A 19,364-nucleotide genomic window follows, 5' to 3' on the forward strand; every position below is an offset into this window, starting at 1 on the left:
GTTTGTTCACCCCAAGTCTTACCTAAAACAACAAGCAGGATTCTGAGAGGCCGGTCATACCATTCCTCATGTACAAAAGATCAAAGATAGTGACTTCTCCCCACAGATCATCCTCAGTACTGTTTCTGTGTGACTGGATCTTCAGTCATTTGGAGCATGTGGACCCAGCAAGACAAACCAAGTGACCACTTATCTATTCACAGCCTTTTGTGACCCTGAATTTTCATGCACAGATCAGAAACTTTGCCAATGAGAAATCTACAGCCAAAGTAGAAATGACCGTGGATTTTAATACACACCAGAACTCGAGTCTGTAAATTTAAATTACAGAATAAAGTTTTAAAACCTTAAAAAGAAACAGCAACAACAACAACAAAAACAGTAACAACAAAAACGTTTCACTGAAGTCATACTGAACAGAACTTGGTCACATGATCACATATTTGTGCACAAAAGACTGTGATGTGGAAATTTCCTGTCATGTTATCAACTTCCAGATTATGATAGATTTTCCTCAGCCCTCCTGACTTCCTCACATCATAGCATCCTGTAAATGCCACCCCTGAAGCAGCTGCTGCCAAGTCATGATTCTCCTTCCTCATTGCATCATTAGCACCTGCAAGCATGTTTCCTGTGTGACCCTCTGGTGCTGACCCTGGATTCAGTTCCTAAATCATTCACTTCTTACTAATTTCCCTCAGGCATGGTGGAAGATATTTTCTATTAGACACTGAAGTGCAAGAGGGGGAAAGCCCACCAGCAGCCCATTAATAAAAATGTCACTGAACTCTCTGACACACCAAGTAAGGGATGGGGTGTTGGTGTCCGTAACAAGGCCCAATCGTACAAGGGCAAGTACGATTATCAAAGGCCCATGTAGAGCTGCAGAGGGGCTGTGGGTGCGGTGCCTGGGTTGTCCGGGCAGGTGAAGATGGTCAGGCAAGTCACCTTGGAAGAGCTTAGCCTGAGCTGAGCTTAAAAGAACTTCCTTCTTGCCAGAAATAAAGAAAGAAAACACTATGCTATGTTTGTGCAAGTATATGATATTTGAGGTGACCTCAAAGGCAGGAAATACAGTTAAAGGGGCAGGTACCAACTGAAAAACCATCTGAATTTGCAATGTGATGGTGGTTCCACTTCAAACAGAGCCACTAGAAACCACTGGAGGCATTCCATCTACAAAACAACCAAACTTAGGTTTACAGGTAGAGCACCATGGCAGTGTGGGGGAGGAAAAATTAAGAAGGGCTTAAAGTAAAGAAGCAGAGCTCATGCATAACCGTCTGGCATTCTATGCGGAATGTTTGCAAACGATGTATGCTGTTGGAACTGACAGGAGGCAGAGAGAGGCAGGCAGAACATAGGGTAGTGAAGCTGCCCCATGATTCTACAGTGTCGCGATAGACATGTCCCTATACATTTGGTCAAACTCATAAAATCCATAAACACCGAGAACAATCTGTGATGTGGATGATGGGTGTTGGGTGATTGTATTTGTCAATAGTGATCAATCAGTTTCATTAAATGGACTATTCTTGGAGTTAGGATATGACACCAATAATGAGAGGCTGTGCACAGATTGGATAAGGGTATTTAGGAGATTTTGCTGTGAACTTAGAAATGTGTGTGTGTGTGTGTGTGTGTGTGTGTGTGTGTGTGTGTGTGTGTAAAATTAGAGAGCAGAGAGGGAAATAATGACAGATTGAACTGGAAAAAAGAATATGGAGAGAAAAAAGATATTCAGTGTTAAAAGGGTTGATAGATGGAAGAACAGAAGAAAGCATGACAATGGCACTTGGTTGTCTAGCATGTCTCTGAGGAGATAGTAATATGTACATACCCTCACAGCAAGTATCCTACAAGAAGTGAATTTCTGGAGGAAAGTTAGTGAGGATGGACAATGGCGATTTTAGAGGTGAGGTCAGGCAAAGAGTTGATTTCACAGCCTGAAATCCCAGTGCCAGGACTTGCCTGGAAGTTGGAGGTGACAACTATGTGAGTCAGGGCTTAAAGCATGATTATGTGTGGACTAAATCACACAACATGAACTGACAAGGTGAGGAGGGTGGCAATGCAAAGTCAGAGCATGTAAGAGGCTTTCAGAAAAGCAGGGGGGGGGGTAGTGGAGGGAGGCTGGAGAGATGGGCTCAGCCGTAAAGAGTGCTTGTTGTTCTTGCAGAGGACCAGAGTTCAGTCCCCAGAACCCATTTCAGACTGCTGACAACCACCTGTCATTCCAGCTATGGGAGATTTGACGAACTCCTTTGGCCTTCACAGGCACCTTCAATGTATCCAATTTAAAAATAAAATAAATCTTATTTTAAAAAAGAAAGAAAAATAGGTAGAAAATGTGCAAGATATAAAGAAATCATGGAATCCGTGAGCTGAGACAGCTCAGCGCAGAGCCTGCAGTTGGGGTACGCTGGTGAAAGAGCAAGGTCTCTGATGATCAAGCCTAGAAACTATGTTCAGAAACTAAATTGGGGGTGTTATCAGAGACTCCACAGGCCGTGGTATCACAAGAGTGGGAAGTAAGCAGGCTTCTAAGTGGGATATGAGGTAGAGATGCTGGGTTTGAATGTCTATGTGGACAGTATAGTGAAGATACTAGGCTTGTCCTAGACATGTTAGAATAAGAAGGAAGGGTTTTGTTGGTGTTGGGTTTCTGTGTTCTCTCCTAGCTCTGAGAGGAAAGCTAATAAAGAAAAAGGCTAACATCCCACTTCATAGAAAAGTGGGGGACAGGGACTATTTCTTATTTTTAATGATTATTTATTTTATCACATGCAGTGGTGTTTTGCTGGCATGTATGTCAGTGTGAGGGTGTCAGGTCCCCTGGAACTAGAGTTGCAGACAGCTGTGAGCTATCAAGTGGGTGTTTGGGAATGGTCCTCTGGAAGAGCAGACAGTACTTTTAACCACGGAGCCATCTCTCCATCCTTGCAGGGAGTCTTTCATGGCTCAGAAAATGAGATGAACAGTAGTTTTTGTTTCTGGGGGTAAAGAATGGTGGGGAAAATGGGATAGCTAATAAACAACACATTTAAAAAGGAAACAAGAACTTGATGAAACTCTCTGTGAGGTTGGAGTCCTGTTTTAGTTCCTTAAATCTGGAGCTGATTACTCCTCATGAGTATCTTTCTACCTTAATCGTCAAATAGTCTTCTTGTGGACTCTCATCCCTGAATTCTGTCTAGTGATGGCACACTTTGGGGACTTGGGGACTCTCCTCCAACTCTTAACCATTTTCTACAACTCTCACTGCCATCTTTGTTTGGCTGTCTCCAGGTACTGTGTTCTTTCTGCCCAGTTAGAATTCTTTTCTGCATCCCTCATACAGCCCCAACCCTCCCTTCTCTGGTTGCCCAACAGTCAGAGTTAAGGCCTCCCGCCAATGGCCCACAGGAATGGAAACCTTGTGGCACTAGCCGAGCGAATGAATGTAGTAGGGTGTGTATTTTTCTTCTCAGCCCCAAGCCCCCAGAATAATGACTCATGAGCTCAAAATATATTTACAAATACCTAGGCCATATAGCTAGGCTCTTTTCTGACTAGTGCCCAACTTAAAATAACCCATTTATGCTAATCTATGTTCTGCCACGTGGCTGGTTACCTCTGCTCAGGTGACATGTGTTTGTCCTCCACACATCTTTTCAGTGAATTTCTCATGCCTGGCTCTATCCCAGAATCCTTTCTGCCCGCCAAATGCCCCACCTTCTATTCTACCCTTTCCTATAGGCCTTAGTTTGTTTGTTTTAATTGACAGGCAATGCACCCGTACAATACACAAGATATTCTCTCTACAAATGAACTTCATTGGAAATAAAGCCTCCTTCTCCCTCAATTTTCAAATTTCTCCAGACAGCAGTTTGACTGCAACCTTAGGAGAACCAGTCTCAAGAACAACCTAGCTGAAGTTATTCTAAGCACCTGCCTACAGAAGCTTAACTAAGTGAATGTTACTTTTTAATGGTACATTCTGAGGAGCTTGATACACGCCAGTAGACAACTAATACAGGTGCCTCCCCGCTTTATTCCACCTGCCTCTGGAAGAAGGGATGCTGATATAACAAACACTGAGCTATGCTTACTGTAAGGAGACCTAGGCAAGCAGAGAGCAAACACTAGCTACATTCATGTCATGAGCCAACTGCCTTTTTAGGAGCCAAGGACATAGTGATGAGCAAGACAGTACCCTGGCATTCCAATGGGAGGACAGACACGCTCCTGCTGTCCCTAGGAAACATCCAGATATGAAACACTCTGTGTAGAGGAGATCATGACAAAACAATGGTTAGGATGAACAAGAACTTACAGAGTGGTGACCAAATTCTTGCTAGAATGCACAGGAGGGAATGGTCTGCTTACAAAAGGGCTTTGTGTGTTTTAGGGATAGAAAGAGGCCAACGATAAGTAAGCAGGAGAGTAAAGGGAGGTGGTCACAACGTCATGTCTTTGCTTTCTTTCTATAGTGGCTCGGTCAATGGAACCTAAACCTGCATCCTTGATCTAACTTTGATATTCTCTCTCTATCACTCTGCAAACGACCCTTCAAGTCTGGAGTGGAAAGTAGCTGGTGTCTAAGGATTTTCATGATGCTTCATTGTGGACAAATTCGGCCTCAGAATAATTTATAATTAAACAGTATGTGGATTTTCATGTTTCTCTCTCTCTCTTGGAATAAAGCATGTTTGAAGAACAGAGAGAATTCAGCATTATATTTTTAAAACATTATCAAAACTCAGCTCCAGTGCTCACAGGCAAAGCACTACGTGCAGTGGGCCGGCACGTGACTGAAGAAACTGAACGAAAACAGGCAGTGTCAGCTTGGAGCGAAGGGAACAAGAGGAAAAAGAGAACATGATCTTATTTCCTCCCTGCTCCCTCCCACCCCCCAACCCCAATAGAATTTCCACGAGGCATCCCCGGGTGTCTGTTATCGTGTTCTTGTGTTCTCTTTGACCATTATGTTCTGAGGAGTTTGGTGTGAAGCGTGAAACAACTGCTACAACTTCCTCTGTCTTCCGCTAGAAGAGGCAACGCTGGTCTTAACAAACACTTGGTTAAGCTTACTGCTGAATGTGTCCCAGAACACTCTTTTGTATAATGCAGAGTTCTTTGGAGGAGACATGACACAACCGTCCTCATTCATAACTTCCAAGGTGTTCATGGAAAAAGTGGAAGTGAATTTTCTTTTAGGGCAGAGTGCAAACCCTCTGGTATGAGGATGACTAAGTAAACCAAAGCAAGATATTCAAAATTAGGTAAAGCCAAGAAGTTTCCATGATTCAAAGCATGCCAGGTAATAACAGGAAGCAAAGGTAGAGAAATAACTGTGGGGCTCCCGTTAACCACACAGGAGATCCTCCTGCATTTGAATGGTGGGATCAGAGAACCGTTGCTCTGCATGAATTAGATGGAAGAAAAATAGCATTGAATTCTTGAAAGGGCGATGGGTGGGTGGCAAAACTACAGGATGAAACTGAGGTGTGATGAGACTCCTGTGATCTTTGCCTTCCACATTGTTCTGGGGCAGAAAGTCAGACAGCCTCACAGATTAGAAAAAGGATAAGAATTGCTTTGGGGACAGTTATTGAAGAAATAGCTAGCTCCCAGCCAAACTTCTGAACCAAAGGAACATGGGTGTTTTTGGTTTTTTTTTTTTTTTTTTTTTTGAATTCAACATAAAAAAAACAAAAGTCCTGAAAATGAATTAGCCAAGTCCAATGAGTTGGAATCCTCTGCTGAAAGCAAGCAAAGGCCTTAAGGAAAGTTTTGTGTGGCCTGTGGCTTGTCTCTTGTTTTCTTTTTAATGCTTTCCTTTGTGTGGGAATCTAATCCCACAAGGGGGACTCTGATTAAATTTGGTGCAGGTCAAAACCTGCATCTCTTTTATCTGATGATAAAGGAGTTGAGAGGGCAGACAAACAAGGAAAGGGAAGGTTAGGAGACAGGAATTGAGCCTCTATTGTACATGGCAGACATCTGGGTAATATTGAATGAATGCTAATGGAATTTAGTCACCTAAAAATCAAGAATACACAAAAGAGAAAGTCAAGGGAATATCAGTTTACAATTGTATTTTTGTGTTAACATTTTTGTTTCATCTTTTCATTCCCTATCTTAAACACAAACCCAAAATCCCTTTATTTATTCATATATAGCTAAATTCAGATAAGCACCACTCTATCTGAACATGTACATTTTCTAACCCCCCCCTCTTCCAGGTTATATTGACACGAGGCTTGAGGACCACTGAATCCTTACACTTAGCATTTACTAGACGTACTGAATAAGAACCACCACGGATAAGTGTGTTAGTCTACTCAGACTCTGTGGTGGTTCCACATATTCTAGGGCACTTGAATAGTTGGTCTCCGGGTGGCTGGCTGTTTGATGAGGCTTAGGATGTATGGCCTTATGGGAAGAAGTGTGTCACTGGGGAGGGCCTTTGGAATTCAAAAACCTTGTTCCATTTCCAGTGTTCCCTCTTTGCTTGGTGCTTGTGGTTTGAGAGGTGAGCACTCAGTTTCCAGCCCCCGCCACAATATCTGTCACCTGCTGACACCATTATTGACCCTAAATCCCTGGAATCATGAGCACAAAATAAACTTTCTTCCAAAATTGTCACACTTTTTTTTTTTAATCATAGCATCAGAGCAGCGACTAAGACAGAGTCTATAACAAACATAACACAGAATGACATTTTGGTCAACTGTGGGCTGCATATACAAAGTGGACCCATAACTGTATACTACCTAATGACAGCGTAGATACCTTAGTGTGTGCAGTTAGACTCTTACGATTTCATCTAGAAATCATAAGATGAAATCATAAGATGAAATATTTCTCGTGAGACATTCCTCTTAGTAAGTGACAAATGACTTAGACCAAAAACTGTGTGGCTTATAAACAGCAAGGCTTTGTTTCTCACAGTTCTAGAGCCTGGGAAGTCCAAGACACAGGCACAGGCAGAGCCAACATCTGGTTTGTAGACGGTTTGTAGACAGCCCTCTAGCTATGTTGCCACACAGCAGAAGGAACAAGGCTGCTTTCTGGAACCTTTTTCATGAGAGCACTAACTCCACTAAAGAGGGTTCTAGTCTCATGACCAAATCACCTCTCCAGACACTTTAACTCCTGAAACTATCACCTTATCTATTACCATTTCAATATACAAATTGAGGAAGACAGAGGAACAAAAATGTTCAGGCCATAGCAATTAGATGGGGGAATTTGTCCTTTAAGTTTTTTTTTTTTCTTATGTGCTTCTGATGCACACAAAACCTTGCAGTTGTCTGTTTGTGGTATGATGGTCCACAAATTGGTACCCTGATAGGATGGGATATAATTGACAGGACTAGACGAAGGAGAAGTTCAAATGTAGAGAGTCAGGCTTCACTGGAAGCCAGAGGAGGTACCTATTTCCCAAGATCTAAGAGTGGTAAGAAAGAGGTGGCTGAGGGGGAGAGCAAAACAAATCAAAGCCCTCTTATTGTCTCAGGGGAAACCTGAGACAAGGTGATGCTCAAAATATATAGGTATCCTTTGGGGACTGTGGGATCTTGAGCAGTCTTAATAGTTACTTTAAAGGATAAGTGAGGCATCTCCCAGCAAGATGGAACATGCCTCCAGAAGGTCGAAGGGACACACCAGGGGGCACAATTCAGATAGGCTGTTTATAACTGTCAAGGCTGTAAAGAGCCAAGAAAAGACTTTTAAAAACCTATTTTGACAGAAAGAAAAATAGGAAGATGGAAAGTCTATTCACCACATTAAGAGTAAAACAGCAGAGAAAATTGCCTCCAAGAAGCACCTTAGGGCAAGTCTGGGTGGGCTGGAGAAGGGAGGCTGCTTTGAAAAGCCATGCTGGAGCAAACACTACAGAGAAAAAGCTGCTTCTGAGCCAGAAGAACTGAATAAACACAATGTCAGTCTACAGCATCATAGAAAGAGCATAGACTTGCCCTCGTCTCCCCAGCCTAGGGGAGGCCAAAGGTCAGAGTTCTGCCTGCACAGCTGAGACAGGATTGTGTGTGCCTGGGCTCACATCCCCTAGGCTGGTGGGGGGAGGTGCAATCTGGGCCTGCTGGATGTCTTGTAGTTTAAATATACCAAGAAGAAGCCATAAAGTGCTTCCTTTAAGTGCAAAGGTCAATACTTCTCATAGTTATACACATAGAAGAAAAGAACAGTATCCATTTGGTGCTATATGTCATTTCTGACCCCTATCACAGGGCTTAGAACATATCCCCTGCAGATACAGTTGCACTGATAAGCATTATACAGATGTTTGATTTAGGGTCTCCCCAGACATGCCTTGAAGAACACAGCAGCTGGAGGCCTACGGCAGCTACCGTCAGGGATCCGAGTGGCTTACTCTCAAGGCTGCCAAGATGGTCTGGACCTTGATCTAACCAGTAACCTTTTCACATTATTAAGAAGATACAACCTTTTCACATTATTAAAATGTTGTAAAAGATACCCTTTGTGCTTACATTTATTTTAACATTAAAAAAATAAATCTCAGAAGTGTAAAAGATAAGTCAAAAGCTACATAGATATGCACTAGAAATCCTCCTGCAGAGGGGCTGGGGAAATGGATAATTCTGTAGAATGCTTGCCTGGAAGACCCAAGGGCCAGGGGCCAACCCTTAGAGTTACAATGTCTTTAACCTGGTGTGGTGGTACACACCTGTTTCCCAACACACAGGAAGCTGAGGCAGGAGGATCAGGAGTTCAAGGTCATTCTTAGCTCCAGAGTAAGTTAAAGTCTGCCTAGACTTGAACAAGTAACCTATTTCCCAAAACAAATAGAAAACAATTGTTGGGCATGTTGCTGCCAGTCTGATGACCTGAATCTTCAGAACATGCCTGGTGGAAGAACTGATACCCACAAGTTGTCTCCTGACCTCCACATGCATGCTGCGACATGTGTATGCCATGGCATAGATATGCCTAAGGACATGCAAACACACTGTCAATCAATATAACAAGTTATCCTATACAGAGGTTGAGCTAAGTTTTACCTCTGACCACAGCATGGGAAGTGCTTGTTTCCCTCTCTCTAACCAATACTGAGCACAGTTATTTAAAAGTCATCACCAGTTTAAAAAATGAAAAAAAAAAATCTTTTCTCACATTCTATCATATCCCTTTGATTACTCATTTTCTTCTATTTATATATTTTATCATAAATTAAATATGAATAGTGTCTCATGATGAGCTTTCATGTAGAGGTGTTAAGATTTTATTAATGGGTAACTTTGTTTCATGGTTTACAAAAAGCATTATGCATAATACTATTAAAACCTAAACTCCTTATGTTCTGCACATGCCACTTGCTCCAGCTCACATGTTGCTAAGGCCATGTAGCTTGTCTCTAAGTTTGCTTACGGTGAATTATTTTATTTTGTTTGGGGACCTGGAAGTTTGCTGGTGCTCACCTAATCAAGTCTTCCCATTTTTTTTTTCTCTTCTAGATTTTTTTTCTTCTGGTGTTATGCTTAGAAAGACCTTCTTCTACCATGAGATTATCGAAGTACTGACCAGCGCTTCCCAGAATTGTTAGGGTTCTAAAGGCAGCTGGGCTTTATCTTGGGATGGAATGTAAGGGGTAATCAAATGTGCATCCTTCATACTTGACTAGTCAGAGCATTATTTATATAGTATACTATGTATACTCTATGTACTGTTGCATTTTCCATGCAACAATAATGGAATAATAATTGCATCCCAGAATAGCTATCATTCCCTGGTGAATGGTAACTACATGCCAGGAATCCCACAAAATGCCTTTCTGGTATTAACTAATTTCATCCCCACCTGTAGGTTGCAATTACTACATTCCTTTCACAGAACAGGAGAATGGGACAAAGACATTCAAAGACGTATGCAGGATTGCTGTTAGGAAGTACAAAGCCATTAACCAAACCATTATATTTGAATATGAAACGTCCCCGCACAGAATCACTAATTGGGAAAGTTCTGGAAATGTTAGGGGGAAGGGTCTTGCTGGGGGAAGGGTCTTGCTGGAGAAAGTAAGTAACTAGATACATGCCTCTGAAGGATACTTCCTGCTTCATAGTGCCTTCTGTGCTCTCTGCTTCTGGTCCACCATGAGGCGAACAGCCACCTTCTCCGCACATCTCCATAATCATGATGTTCTACCTCGCCCTGGGGACCCCAGGTCAACAGAGCCAATGATGATGGAGTGAAGTCTCTAGAGGGTTTTGCTAAAATAAACCTTTCCTTCCTTTAAATGGCTCATGTTGGAAATTCTGCCAAGAAATGAAAAAGCTAATTATGTAGTAACTCAGCCCGACTAGCTCCAGAATCCAGACTCTTTAAGCACAAGTTTCTTGAACTTGTGATAGATCACTCAGTGTATTTATAGACCTTGTACTCTGCTTATCTGTCTTTCCTTCATGAAAATGCTATCAAAATGATACATCTTATTTGGTTGGGTGTTTCTTGTAGGAAACACCTGCACTCAGGACTCTTTTTTTTCCACATAACTAATATACAGTCAACAGACACAGTCCTGTGACTTCTTTAGACACTTGGTGCTGGAGCATTAGGCTCTGCTGCCATGGCAGATTCAATCCCTTCCCAGAAGGGCTTTGGATTTGTCGGTTCCTCTTCCCAGATCTGAGTGGTGCCTGGACAAAGTGCTGTTTTTCTCCCTGATATTGTTTCACTGGTTGACTGGGGAAATGAATGCCTCAGCTTGGAGCAGAGTCAGGTTGACCCCATTATCATTTTTAAAGAACAAATATTTATTTAAATGTTGCCTCTGCTTATTACATTCTGGATTCTCTCCTGGTTTTGGACAACCCTTTTCAACCTCATGTCATACCTCGTGATTTCCTTGCTGCACTCCAAGCCCTTCCAGTGTCCCTTTCTTCTCTCACTGCTCCTCAAGAATCATAATCTGCCTTTCATGAAACCTTGACTCACCTAAACCTTTCAGGTCTCTGAGGACACACCCATGGAGCTCTTATCCTAACACAACTAACTTGCTGAAGTTGAAAGAGCAATGAAGAGTAAATGCATTTTTGGCCAAATTCAGCAATGGTCCGTGTGCTCTTTAAAACATCCTATCACGTTACCAAAGCAGGATGTGAGTCATCCCCAAGAAAGTGTCCTCCTAGTTTCACATATCCATAAAAAAAAAGCTGGGGTTAGATTTAACAAAACAGCACAGAACCCTACAAAAGGTTCATTTTCCCTAGGGAACACACCCTCCACAAAGATGCAGCCTTCCCCCTCTATATTGTTTAAATCTATCTTTTTTTAAATGTTTATTTAATTTTATCTTTAATTACACTTTGTTTACTTTGTATCCCTCTTCTAGTTCCCTCTCTCCTCCCCTCCCAATCCTTTCCTTCCTCCCCCTTCATACATGCCCCTCCCCAAGTCCACTGGTAGGGGAGGGTTTCTTTTTCTTCCTTCTGATCCTAATCTGTTAGGTCTCATCAGGAGTGGCTGCATTGTCTTCCTCTGTGGCCTGGTAAGGCTGCTTCCCCGTTAGGGGGAGGTGATCAAAGACCAGGCCAATCAGTACATGTCAGAGACAGTCCCTGTTCCCGTTACTATGGAACCCACTTGGATACTGAACTGCCATGGGCTACATCTGTGCAGGGGTTCTAGGTTATCTCCATTCATGGAACTGGGTTGGAGTATGAGTCGCTGGAAAGACGCCTGTGTTCAAATCCTTCTCCACTGCTGGTGGGATTGTAAACTTGTACAACCACTCTGGAAATCCATCTGGCCCTTTCTCAGACAACTAGGAATAGCACTTCCTCAAAATCCAGCTATACCACTCCTAGGCATATATCCAAAAGAGGCTCAAGTACACAATAAAGACACTTGCTCAACCATGTTTGTAGCAGCTTTATTTGTAATAGCCAGAGGTGGAAACAGCCCAGATGCCCCTCAACTGAAGAATGGATACAGAAATTGTGGTATATCTACACAATGGAGTATTACTCAGCAATGAAAAACAAGGAAATCATAAAATTTGCAGGTAAATGGTGGGAACTAGAAAGGATCATCCTGAGTGAGCTATCCCAGAAGCAGAAAGACACACACGGTATATACTCACTCATATAGACCTATAATATAGGATAAACCTGTACACTTAAAGAAACTAATCTAGAGGGAGGACTCTGGCTAAAATGTTCAATCCCCATTCTGAAAGGCAAAGAGGATGGACATCAGAAGAAGTAAACAGGAAACAAGTTAGGAGCCTCCCACAGAGGGCCTCTGAAAGGCTCTGTCCTGCAGACTATCAGAGCAGATGTTGAGACTTATGGCCAAACTTTGGGCAGAATGCAGGGAATCTTATGAAAGAAGTGGGAAATAGTAAGGTCTGGAGAGGACAGGAGGTCCACAAGGAGAGCAACCAAAAAATTTAAATCTATCTTTTATTTCCTTAACTCACTGCAGATTTTAATGATCTGAGTGCTTGGGGTAGTCTGGGTAGAGATGGAGATATTTGGGGTGTAAAAATTCTGACAAGTTTGATCACTTCCCAGTCTGACGACAAAAGAAAATTGACAACTTAAAGGAGAAATTTGCCAGAATTTAGAGAAGGCTGTGCTTGGAAGTAAGTATTTTGCCCCAAATAAACACAGTAACACATAGTCACTTAGTGCTCGAACACAGTGCGCTTTCATTAATTCCTCCATCCAGACAGAGAAAGTATATTGTGATCGAAGAGGAAGTCTCCAGGACCATGTAAGGTTAGTGGATAAAGGCCTCACATTTTAGGAAGATGACTTTTGAAAAGAAGAGGCTTAATGAACCTCATCAGGAGTCTTGGGGCCTTTCCTCAGCTGTGTGCTGTGATTCCACAAAGAAATTTAACAAACAGTGAAACTCAAGAGTTCATCTGGAGCTTTATGTAATTTTCATTTACATAATTACTTTTTGAAAGCCATGTTCTGGCTTGCAAGACTTCAAGGCTATGTGTCTGTATACAGATGTTTCTTTCTATTCAATATTATTTTAGATAACACTTATGGAATGGGCTAGTTCTCTGGACCGACTTATGCTTAACTCTCTGCAATGACCAAAAACATGTGTGTACTCAGGCACATGAATCCAGCGTGAACAGCAGGGCATTCTGATTGAATTATTTGATTGAATTTAACTGTTTTGTTCTCTCTTGTTATAGTTCAGTTTGAAAGCCACCATTCTGCCAAGCTCAAAATCACCCCTATGTCAATTTGTGCCCTGTTATACATTATTTAGAAGACAATGGATTGTTGACCATCAATTCTCTAATTTGGGGAAGAATGGATGTCCTTGCTAGCACAAATAAACAGAAAAACCAAACCATTTTCAAGTGAGGTACTCCATTCAATATTGTGTTTTAATGGAGCTTTATGCCTACGTTTTAAAAAGGTCTTTTCTTATAATTTTTTTTAATTGATGACTATCAGGGGAAGCAATGCCATCTATAATGATAGCCTCTCAAGTGGTTCAATCTCCTACTTTCAAGTGACATTTGTTGGCCCAGGGTCTTCCCAAGGAAATTCAATTGTATTTAAACCTTTTCTCGTTGTAAGAGCTTTGATGTAAGATTCACTGTTTTCCTTAGGCTGTGTACTTCAAGCATTGTTTGACATTGGTAAAGCCAAGAACTATACCTCTTTTCTTCCTTTTTTCCCTCCTGAATTTTATGTTCTTATGTTTTCCCCCAGTTCTCTTAAGATTGTCTCCTACAAAGCAATGATTAAAAGCCTTGACCCTGGGTCTTTCTCATATGCTCAGTCTAAAATTACTTCTACAGAGTAGCCATCTTTCCAGGTAATTAGGAAGCCACTCAATAGCCTCTTGAACTTAGCCTGAACAGAAACACTTACAGCTAGGTACTTAGAGTGGAGTTGCATTGCCAATGTCAGCCTACAGAATATTTTGTTAGAATTTTATACTTTCAAATTCAGAGACATTAAATCTCCAAAACATTGCAGTCATATATTCTGGTATGAACCTCAGTCAGTAGCAATCTTTGTCAATTTCTTACATGACAGATGCCCTACCTCCACTTCCTCCATTTTCATAGTCTATTACTATCACCTGAAGTCTTTCTATGCTAGGCAGTACTAGAAGCATCTGTGTGAAGCTGGTTGCCTTGTTTTTTGTTATTTTGTCTTTTTTCCCCCCAAAGGGCCTTGGACTTGCTAGGCAAGTGCTCTACCACTGAGCTAAATCCCCAACCTCCCCTCCCCCATGTGAAGCTGTACCCAAAGAGTTGCGGATTATTTGTTGAGTGGTTTCTAGGTGTTCAATAGTTCCTACGGTGATTTGATTTAATGATGAACTTTTGGTTTTAGTTCTATTGATTAAGATCATTGTTATCTATCATTCCCCAAATGAGTGTTAAGAGTTCAAAAGGAAATCTTTCTCTTAGCAACATAATATTTTTATTGATTTTTTTTTGAAATTTCACATCACACTCATTTCCAAGTCCTCCCATGTCCCCCTCTCATCGTTGTGACCCCCCCCTCCGAAAATGAAAAAGAAACCCACAAATTCACTTTGTGTTGCCCATATATTCACTGGAGCATGGTCAAGCTCCCAGTAGCTGGCCCCTCTAAGAGAACTGAGTTCTCCCTCACCCCATGCACCCTGGCCAGAAGCTCTCAGCTGTGAAGAGCCACACTTCTACATCCTTATCACAATTTTCAAAAGTTCTCTTTGATGGTTTCCTGTCTAGGCAGTTACTCTCTTGGGAGGGTGGGTAGGGGTCTCCTAAAAGCCTTCTCTGTCCCTCTTTCCCAACTGTGAATCTGCAGTCATCTATTACATCGTAAAAGTAGTTTCCTTGCCCTTCACAGTCAGCGGGAGCATGGATCACGGATTTCTCCATGGTTTCTGGAGACAGCATAGACCATGGATATCCACATGGTCTTGATGAAAGAACACTATGATAACACTCAATAGAGCACAAATATGACGATAATTGACATGACATTGACCTTGATAGTTCAAAACAGTTTCTCTGCTACCACAGAATTAAAAAAAAAAAGGTTTATTCATTGTTTTGAAGTATCCACTAATTTTATTGTATTTCTTTCTTCATTTAAAAATAGAACAGACAAAGGATATGAAAAATAGAATCCTTGGTTATGAAAATTTTTCATCTGACCAAAAAAAATAATTTTGCATTTTCTGTTACAGTATTCACTATTGCTTTTCTTCAGTTGGTACTTATTTTTTAAATTTTCTGTCATCATGTGATGGTAGAATAGGGCTACAGAGTTTTGGGAGTTCAGTAGACAGCTCCTTTTACTTTCTTTCTCATGAACTTATTTACATATGTTAAGAATTTTTTTTTTATGAATTCCTTCCTGGAATTTGGAATGTTTCATTATAGGATGCTGATAGTTGGCTTATTTTAAAAATTGTATTTTATGGTTCAACTGCATGTTCTAATTATAAATCTCCTGTTTTCTGTAGACTGAGTAAATTGTACATTCAATGTCTGTTGACTAATACAATGTTTTTAAAAGTAGCCTGCAAAATCTCAGTTGTGTTTTGTAGTTTCAAGTCAACAGGAAAAGTCTACCTGCTTCAACCTTATTATGACAACCTTAAGCCATATCTGAAATATTCTAGTCTATTTGCCTCAATCATCAAGGCCTCATTTTATTACGTCTTATTTTGTTCTGTCTGCCATCCCCCACCCCACCTATTACTTTTGGACTGTTTAGAAGAACCGTTTCCATGTTAAATTTAGTACCTTGAGCCTCAGGGTTACATTATTCAGGATGACTCACAGGAGGGAAAGCAGCTCCAGAAATAACCATCCCTGTTGCCCTGGGCAAGTCACTTAATCTTTGTGAAATCCAGAAAAACAAGACCGGAGTTCTTTAAAGTTGGTGCAAAGACATAAGTCATGAAATCTTCTCTTAGTAGAGCTGCAGGACCTCGGCATGCTGTGCTGTGGGGGTGGAAATGGGAGGGCTGAGATGCTTTACTTGGATGTGATTCTCACTTGAGATACCGAGTAGGTTACTGGCAACCCGCTTTATAAGCTGGAAGTCAAATTGTTGAGAAAAGAAATCATTCTTCAGTTTCCAGACTGGCTAGCACATTGCATCAGAAGGAAACTGTATCATTACTTCCTGTTTTAGATAAACATTCCATAGGTAAATAGTTCCCTGAGACCTTGCAATGTCTGATCCTCTTGAGCTCACAGAACAGGTTTTCACTGTAGTGACCTGAAGCCCTTCAATGGAGAGTAGTTTTATGCAAGAGCCTTATTTCAGTTACCCCCAACTCCTTTCACAGTTGCCAGGGTGAAGCTTGGCAACTCTACTTCACGGACAACCTGGCCTGGCTGCTGTACCAGCCTAATGTTGGCCCCTAGCCATGTAGTTTCTGCTGGTAATTTAGAGGAAGAGGTGTGGTTGTCCTTCCCACAACAGCTAATGATGAGTGTAGGAAAGTAAGTGTTTTGAGAGGGAAGATTCCTCACTTCAGTGACTTGCTGTTTAATGGCACATGGTTATCCCCAAGAAAAGCCCTAGGTGCAGAGCCTTGGCTCTCTCATCATATGAGCCTGAGATCGCCCCTCCCCTTTGCAGCCAGATTGAGCTAAAATTTTTCTTCCTACTCTTCTTGTCCCCTTAGAGCAGTGGTTCTTAACCTTCCTAATCCTGTGACCCTTTAATACAGTTCCTCATGTTGTGGTGGGCCCCAACCATAAAATGATTTCATTGCTATTTCATAACTGTAATTTTGCTACTGTTATGAATTGAAATGTAAATATCTGATATGAGACCCCAAAAGGGCCACAGATCGAGAAGCACTTCTTTAGGCTGTAGACTATTTCTTTTCAAATTGGTTAAATCACCTAGGACTCTTGGTCCTTGCTCTCTTGTGTAGCTTCGATGGTTATAGATTCTGTGTCTATTCCAAGGTTGTAGGCGCTGCTGCTGATTCTGGCCAATGACTATCCTTTGCATAAAACTGCTCCTTTAATCCTAGGACTTGGGAGGCAGAGGCAGACAGATTTTTGAGTTTGAGGACAGCCTGGTCTATAGAGTGAGCTTCAGAACAGCCAGGCTACAAAGAGAAACCCTGTTTCAAAAAGCAAACAAACAAATCACCTGACCAACAGCATCATTGGATAGTTTCTCATCTGTAGAGATATGCATGAAATCCGTCATTGCAATAAGCAATACAATATAGTCCGGATACTTCAGAGTAGCTGGGAAAATGTTCACTGTCGTCTCTTCTTTCACACCACATGGCAATGATGTGGTTACATGACTCTAACCCATAGTCTGATTTCAATATCCCCAAACTCACCCTGCAGCAAATCAAATCTCACAGCCCCTTGAGAGTAACAATATACATCCATATCATCGTTTAAAAGACCAAGCATCTTAACTGACCTGTGTTGCGGATATAAACATGTTTTTGTTTTAATCCTAGATGTGGCATGTGGGCCTGATTCTGATAGTCCACAGCAGCAAAAGATTTGCTTCATGTGGACTCTGAGAGGAGGTCTTTGCCAGCTGCAAAATAGTTTAAATCTTAGGACTCTGGAGAGAGAATAAAGGCCAGAGCCCAGAAAGAGAACGGGGGCTCCAAGGAAGAAGAATGTTGCTGGTGCTTCCCCCCTGCTGCACCTGGTTGCTTTTGATCAGTTGGATAGGAAGAAGTTGGAGATATCCTAAAATGAAGATTGGACTTTCCACAAGAAATCCCACAGCCCTACCCAGCAAGAAGTAACTAAAGAGAACTCATTTTATTACTTCATCATCGTCATCATGATTATTAATTATGACTTATTCACTTTGTATCCAGCTGTAGCCCCTCCCTCATCTCCTCCTGGTTCCACCCTCTCTCCCTCCACCCCCTTCATGTTCCTCCCCTACCCTAGCCTATCAGGTCTCATCAGGACTGTCTGGATCCTCTTTCTCTGTGGCCTGGTAAGGCCACATTGCCAGGGGGAGGGAATCAAAGAGCATGCAACCAAGTTCATACCAGTGACTGCCCATGCTTTCCTTACTAGGGAAGGCCTGTTAGCTTGTGTAGTCTCCCAGCTACTCTAAACTTATCCTGGCTGTCTTGCCATGACTCACCACATGGCCAACTCTATACCTTTCTCTACTCTGCTGTGGTTCATCCTGTTCCTTTCATGTCTGTCCCCAAATCTTTTGTGTCTTCTCACAGCACCGCTCTCTCTTACCGGAAGTCCTACTCCTGCCCAGATACTTTCCAGCAGATCTTCATTACAGCCAATAGGCAAGTGAGGAAGGACAAATAGTTACAAAATATAAGACAAGGGATGGACCATAGAAATAACAACACCAGGTTCCAGCCAGTACTTAGCTCTCTGCTAGTTTAGCAACCAACAATTGAATATATGGAGACACACCTTCATACAACGGACCCAACACTCTGGAGTAATAATAATGCTAAGACTACTGAGTTGGCTCTGTAGCTAAAGGTACTTGCTGTCAAATCTGATGACCTGAGCTCAATCACCAGAACCCACAGTGTTGAAGGAGCAAAGTGACTCCCACAAGTTGTCCTCTGACCTTCATAAACACCGTAGTATGCACATGCATGTACAAGTACACGCATGCACGCAATATGCATACACACAAAGAGATAAATGCACACATACATACACAAATAATAAAAGTCTTTGAAATATTAATGTTAGTAATGGTGGGTCAGAGCTTGAACTCAGAAAGCCAGACCTGGGTACCTGCGTTTTCAAACACTGTTCTGGCTGTGACTGTTGTCTCTCTGAGACAGCCATATTCATACAAAGTCCTTAGAAAGGGGGGTCGCATGTAGGACTAGAAGTTGGAGAATGGCCTGCCCTGTGAGCAGAGATACTGACACTCCCATTGCTGGCCTTGGACAGAGAAAATGAGATCCTAACCCTCAGGATGGCAATTGGAGGTCAAGGCTCTGAGGAGTGATGAGTCCATGAGGGTGAAGTCCTCATCAATAACATTAGTGCCCTGAGAAGCAACGAAAGGTTAACTCTCCTCTCTTTTATATGCAATCGGTGGGTACAAAACATCCACACGCCACAACCTCTCTCGGGATTTTCATCAGAACCAAGGCACGCTGGCAGCCATATCACATTTTACATAGAGAAGGGTCCACAGGTTTGCATACGCTTGACCCCAAGCGTCTTGCTAATCAGCTTTCCACTGCTGTGACAAAATGCCCGGGGAAAGCGACTTAATGAACGGAAGATTTATTTTCAGATGCTGGAGTCTGTGGCTCCTTTTCTTTTTCTTTCTTTAATCACTAAATATGCCAACAACTTGATATTGTTGTTTTATTTGTGTGTGTGTGTTTGTAGCTGCATGTAAGTCTGT

The sequence above is a fragment of the Psammomys obesus genome, unplaced genomic scaffold (assembly GCF_907164565.1).
Source record: "Psammomys obesus unplaced genomic scaffold, mPsaObe1.curated_primary_1811, whole genome shotgun sequence".
Lineage (NCBI taxonomy): Eukaryota > Metazoa > Chordata > Mammalia > Rodentia > Muridae > Psammomys > Psammomys obesus.